The sequence below is a fragment of the Phyllobates terribilis genome, unplaced genomic scaffold (genome assembly GCF_046119375.1).
Source record: "Phyllobates terribilis strain yellow unplaced genomic scaffold, ASM4611937v1 Scaffold_5__5_contigs__length_657084704, whole genome shotgun sequence".
In the NCBI taxonomy this organism is placed as follows: domain Eukaryota; kingdom Metazoa; phylum Chordata; class Amphibia; order Anura; family Dendrobatidae; genus Phyllobates; species Phyllobates terribilis.
In genome coordinates this window covers 155,575,362-155,581,357 of record NW_027362765.1, presented here as the reverse complement: position 1 = coordinate 155,581,357, position 5,996 = coordinate 155,575,362, and positions in this window count along the sequence as shown.

Sequence of the window (5,996 nt, the reverse complement as noted above, 5' to 3'; positions counted from 1 at the left end):
ACTATGTTGAATAATCTTTGTTTTCAGATCATTTGCCAGTTGTTTTGAGGAGCCCATGATGCCACTCTTCAGAGGAGATTCAAACAGGAGAACAACTTGCAAGTGGCCACTTTAAGTAGCTTTTCTCATGATTGCATACACCTGGCTATAAAGTTCAAAGCTCAATGAGGTTACAAAACAAAAAAAAGTGCTTTAGTAAGTCAGTAAAAAGTAGGCAGGAGTATTTAAAACAAGAAAATGATAAGGGTGCCCATACTTATGCACCGGTCAAATTTTGTTTGAATGCAGATTGCACATTTTCTGTTAGCACAATAAACCTCATTTCAAGGCAGAAACATTACTGTGTCCAACAGTTATTACATATATCAAACTGAAATAGCTGTTGCAAAAACACCAATTTTTATAAAACATTAAGCTTAAGATTAATAGGGGTGCCCAAACTTTTTCATATGACTGTACATAGTGTACAGAGCTGGAACAGCACGGTTCCATTTACTGTGCAATGGCCATTCTTGGATACTGTAGATCACCTCTTGTTAATTTCAATAGGAGCCGACCTTCAGCACCTGTACACTGCTAGCATCTAGCTGCCACTGTAAGAGGGTGACCGGGAGAGTCATGTGCTTATTCCCTGATTAGAAAAACGGTTATAAGCTGTGTATATGAAAAAGTGTTTTATATTGCTTAGAACCTTATAGGCACCAAGGTGCATGGTAACTGTATTGCTATAATATGTAGATGACTCAATATGTTCTGAAAAATGTAATACATATAGAGAAAGGATAAGATTAGTACATAGGACATACTGTAGGTTAAGATTTAGTTATAAAATAGGATTGGGTATAGTGTAGTGGTGGGCTCAATAAGTTCAGGAAGTAGACAGGTTTAGGAGAGATACAGTTAATGTGTTCAGGAACAGCTCCAGTGTGGGAGGGGCAAGGCTAGTTAACAAGGGGAGCACTTTCTTGTTAGTGCAGCTTGAGAGAAAGATTAGATGGAGAGATAGCAGTAGTTGGAGGTTGACGGCATGAAGAGCACAGGCTGTTTAGCAGCAAGATAACATCAGCCATAACTTAAGAGTGGACATTCCTGTATCGTCCGGGGCCTACGTTACAACTGAGACACTGAGAAGTGTGCCTTAATATCTTCCTAGGAGAGGAAGTTGGACGAGGATTTGCATAAGAGAGTTGGGATGGCACTCCTTGGAGCTGCAGAGCCGGTCAGAGTATCCTAGTGGGTCAGAACTGCCAGAGAGGAAAGGGATAGCTCGGGGTGAGTGAACACTGAGAAGTGTGCCTCAATATCTTTGTAGGAGAGGAAGTCGGATGGGGAATCACATAAGAGAGTTGGGACGGGACACATGTAAGCTGCAGAGCCAGACGGAATATCTCAGGGGTCAGAGAGGCCAGACCAGGAAGGGATAGCTCAGGACGACTGAACAGCAGATATCAGAACGTGCTGTGCTATGGACTTTGAAAACGGAAAAGTTTGTGCCCAATACTGCATGTTTCAATATGATGTAAATGGACAGTTAAGTAAACTTTATTATAAAACAAATTGGATGTCCCCTAATGTGTCTGAAGTGGAAGAATCTGAGATAGTAGAGGCCTGTGACCAAAGCGTGAGCTACCAGAAGCATAGCAGAGGAGAATAGGGACACCGTTTGTTTGTAGGGGGCCAAGGTGTGGGAAAACAGAAGCCCCTTGCCCATGACTACCGCCCTGCCCCCCTGGTGAGACTGCTTGGTGTTGAACCCCCATCGATCTCAAATTATGAGGATGGCTCATTAGTGTCTAAATAGGGGACAACCCCTTTATTTTATAGGCATAACTTGAAGCATCTGGACCCCAATGCAAAATCTGTAACAGAGCCCCCCACATATCACGTACCATCTATAAGTCTGTTGTCTACTTTTAGACTTTTAGAGCAGAGGGGTAGTTGGACTTGCTTAGGCACCAATGCCCAGATATGACAGCTCCCTCTGTGCCACCTATAACGACACCCTGCAGGGAAACCACGTACGCATGAAGCCAGCCTCGCCGTCCCTATGACCACAATGTGACTCTCTGCTTTTATTGTTGCAGCAGCTGCTGGCATGTGTCATTGCTTTCTCAGCTACTCCTCCACCTTCCCTAATATAAGTAACGTCACTGGCTCGCTGTGTTGGGAAAATTGTTGCTAATTCTTCTGAGAGCTCTTTGTTGCAAGGGATGAGTTTTTACAATGTATTTGTCTTCTGCTTGTCAGAATTTTGAAGGAGATATGCATTAGAATATTTTCTTCCAAGTCAAGGCTGCCACTTTAGAAGAAAATGGATTTTTCAATATTTTTAGCTACAGGAGCTTTTCTGGGATTACAAAAAAATTGTTGCTTTTTTTCCCTCCAAAAACAGCACCACTTTTAGGGCACATTTGGTATTTCAGATTAGCCCCACTGAATTCAATAGAGCTGTGCTTTAATATCAGGCACAGCCCATGACTTATGTCAGGGTTTGTCAAGTGTTAATGGGGTTACCATATTTTAATGGCTGAGGGCTTCAGGCTTCATAGAGTGCAAGACTCTCGAATAGTGTACTGGACACTTAGTGTCTGGTGCTAAACTCCGAACACGGACTTCTCGGGGAAGTCGGTTTTAATCTTCGGAGTTCTAGGGGAAGTCCGGGTACGAGAGAGAGATTTTCCAGATCCAAAGTTCCAGTCTCCAATGTTTTTTCCCCTTTAAAAGAAAGATATTAAAATAAATTAATAAACACATTCATTATCACCACACACACAAATTACACAAATTTTCGATCTATCACAATTGATAATTTTATTTAATTCATACAAAAAAAAAAAACAAGTCCTCACCCAGCTCCATCAACAGAAAAATAAAAAAAAAGTTGTGAGTCTCAAAAAATTACGGCACAAACCATTTTTTTTTTTCAAATTTCAGATTTTTTTAAACTATTTAAATAACAAAAAAACGATACAAGTTTACAAGTTTGCTATTATCATAATCGTACTGAGCAGAAGAATCATTTCACCAGGTCATTTTAACTACAAAATAAACGCCGTAAAAATAATACCCAAAAAACAATGGCGGAACTATGCTTTTTCACAATTTCACTGCACTTGGTATTTTTTTCCCCATTTTTCAGTACATTATAAGGTTAAATGAATGGTGTCATTCAAAAGTACGATTCATTCCGTAAAAAAAAAAAAAATCCTGATATGGCTATGTTGGAAGAAAAAGAAAAAAAAAGTTGACTCCTGGAGTAAGGGGGGAAATAGATGCACATGACCTTGTCATCAAGTGTACAAGGGCTGAATGCAGCATTGTATATACACGTATGCAGGGTTACTGAGCACCATGTTTCCGGCTAGATCCCATGCATACTTTAAATAGTGAGTCAGCCTATAAAGATCTATTTGGCCCGAGATGCAGCCAGCGACATAAATCAGACTTTCTTTTAGAGCATGTGATGGTCCAGCGCCCAGAGCAACTAACACGTTGCTGACCATTAATTTGGAATTGACATGGTAATCCTCTTTGTCTCAGTGATCTTAGTAGCTTGCACTAACTTCCTTCTTAGCCTATGCTAAAGCATGCTCAAGCTTTACAAGCAAAGCTGCAGTGTAAAGCATGGTTTATAGACAGAAATTATACAGTAGATGTTTTTAGACTACGCATAGAAAATAAATTATATACTAATGGAGTAGAGCTAAAGGAAATAAATAGCAAGTAGGCTTCACCTTTTAGAGATTGTCTAGTTTGGAAAACTCATTTTCAAATAGTCTCTTAGGGAATTCTGACTTATGTTGGTGCAACACGGTTCGAGGATGGACCAAAATGCAAGGAATGGCCGCGAGTCTTCCAAGCCGAGTGTGATTGCTTCATCTATTTCTATGAGGTTGTCACGCTAGGGTTGGAAGACAAGCGTCCAGTCCGTGCATTGCAGTTCGTGCTCGTACTTCATTACACGGAGAGGACCTTTTACCAGAATGGAGAGAATCACATTAGACGGGCTGCGCTGCGGGAAATGAGGAGCCTTGGAGCTTCAGATAAGGTTTTTATTAGTACCAACGCGTTTTGACGCCGGACCGTTGCCTTTCTCAAGGTCAAAAAAAATGTTTATTTTTTAACCTCGAGAAAGGCGCTGAAACGCGTTGGTACTAATAAAAACCTTATCGGAAGTTCCAAGGCTCCTCATTTCCCGCAGCGCAGCCCGTCTAATGTGATTCTCTCCATTCTGGTAAATATACATCTGAAAGATATCTCCTCCATCCATGGGGCAGCAGTGGACATTCATGCTTAAACAGGTGTTGTACCTTCACACAGCACCACCATGTGAGTGCCACCACCCGCTCAGTAGTGTTCTTTTTAAATGGTATTGCCCTATTGTGTGCGCTTTTGCCCCTGTCTAGAGTTCTTAAATAGGATCTGTCTCCAGGTCAAAAGTGTACCGATTTCCTCCTTATTTTATTCCAGCTGTAATATGTTTTTTCTTTAAATTAGAGATATGGTCCTTTTTATTTGGTGCTACTTTTTCTAGTCCTTACCAATGGGGTGTGGCTCAGAGGATTCCCTGGGGGTGTGTCCTTAGGCTGCATTATTTTCCTGTGAGCACCGCCTATTTGGTAAAGACTAGCATTGATCGATCACCGAAATGTTCGAGTGCCCGGTACTCGAATCGAGCACATTGGACGTTCGGACTGGCTCGACTTGAGTTGCGAGCATAATGGAAGTGAATGTGAAACTCGAGTATTATTCTGGAGGACGGACTCTGTCTCTCCCTCCCTCTCTCTCTCTCTCTCTCCGTCCCTTGAGTTCTACAGTTAGCAAAGAGTCTGAGTGACAGAGGAGTCCCTGCGCTTCATCAGATGATTCAAATGAGCTTCTTACGGGGACCCGAGCACTCGAGCATCACGTGATACTCGGCACTGCAACCTGATGTTCAATCGAGTATCTAGTAGTGTCAAGCACGCTCGCCCCTCGCTAGTAAAGACCATAAAAAAATGAATACTAAATAAAAAGGCCCATATCTCTGAATCCGTATGGCGCATTTAAAGGACAAAAAAAGAGGAATATTAAGGGGAACATTGGGAATAAAATAAAACAAAAAATGATCACTATTGACCTGGTGACAAGTCCTCTATAAAGGGCTATTCTCTGCAGAGACTCTTCTTGATTGTAGTAGAGGTGCACATAGTAAATCTCCACTCCATTCATTGTCTATAGAACTGCCTGGATTTGCCTGCTGGGTGACCAAAGGAAAAGGAATAACGTACTTTATTGAGAATAAACCTTTAATAGAAGGGGGCTAGCGGATAACGGATCTTCATCTGTTAGCCAGACCAGAGATTGTCTACAAAGAGACTTTCTAGTTTAGGGGAATCAAGCATATCAATGTATTATATAGATTACAATAGGAATGTAACAATGCTTCATTTGCCCTGTAACAGTGCAATTACAGATGATCATTGTGGATCATTAGGGACTCCTCCTAAAAAATGTGGGCAACCCACTTTTATCAAGTGCATCCACTGAGTACATAATTAAAGGAAACCTGTCACTTAATTCATGCTACCCAATCCATAGGCAGCATGGATCAGAGCCTGGCTGCAAGACTGAAACCAGTTATGTTTTACCCTGAAACGCGCCATTGTTTCAGAGAAAACATAGTATGAGGAGCTAGACGGGCACCATTGGGAGAGATGAGTCTAGTCTGGTGCTTTCCCCAGCCAGCTTCTCCCTGCACCTTTCTAGTTGATTGACAGCTCTCTCCCATGTGTGTACGTAGAGAGAGACCTGTCAATCAACTAGAGGAAGCCGGGAGAAGGTGGCTGGGGGCATTGTTAGAGAAGACTCATCTCTCCCTATGGTCCTCAGCCAACTCCTCAAACCATGTTTTTTTCTGAAACGCTGGTGCATTTCAGAGTAGGGTATACTTGGCTGAAATCTTGCTGCCAGGGTCTGATTCATGCTCCCTGTGGTTTGGGCAGCATGAATCAAGT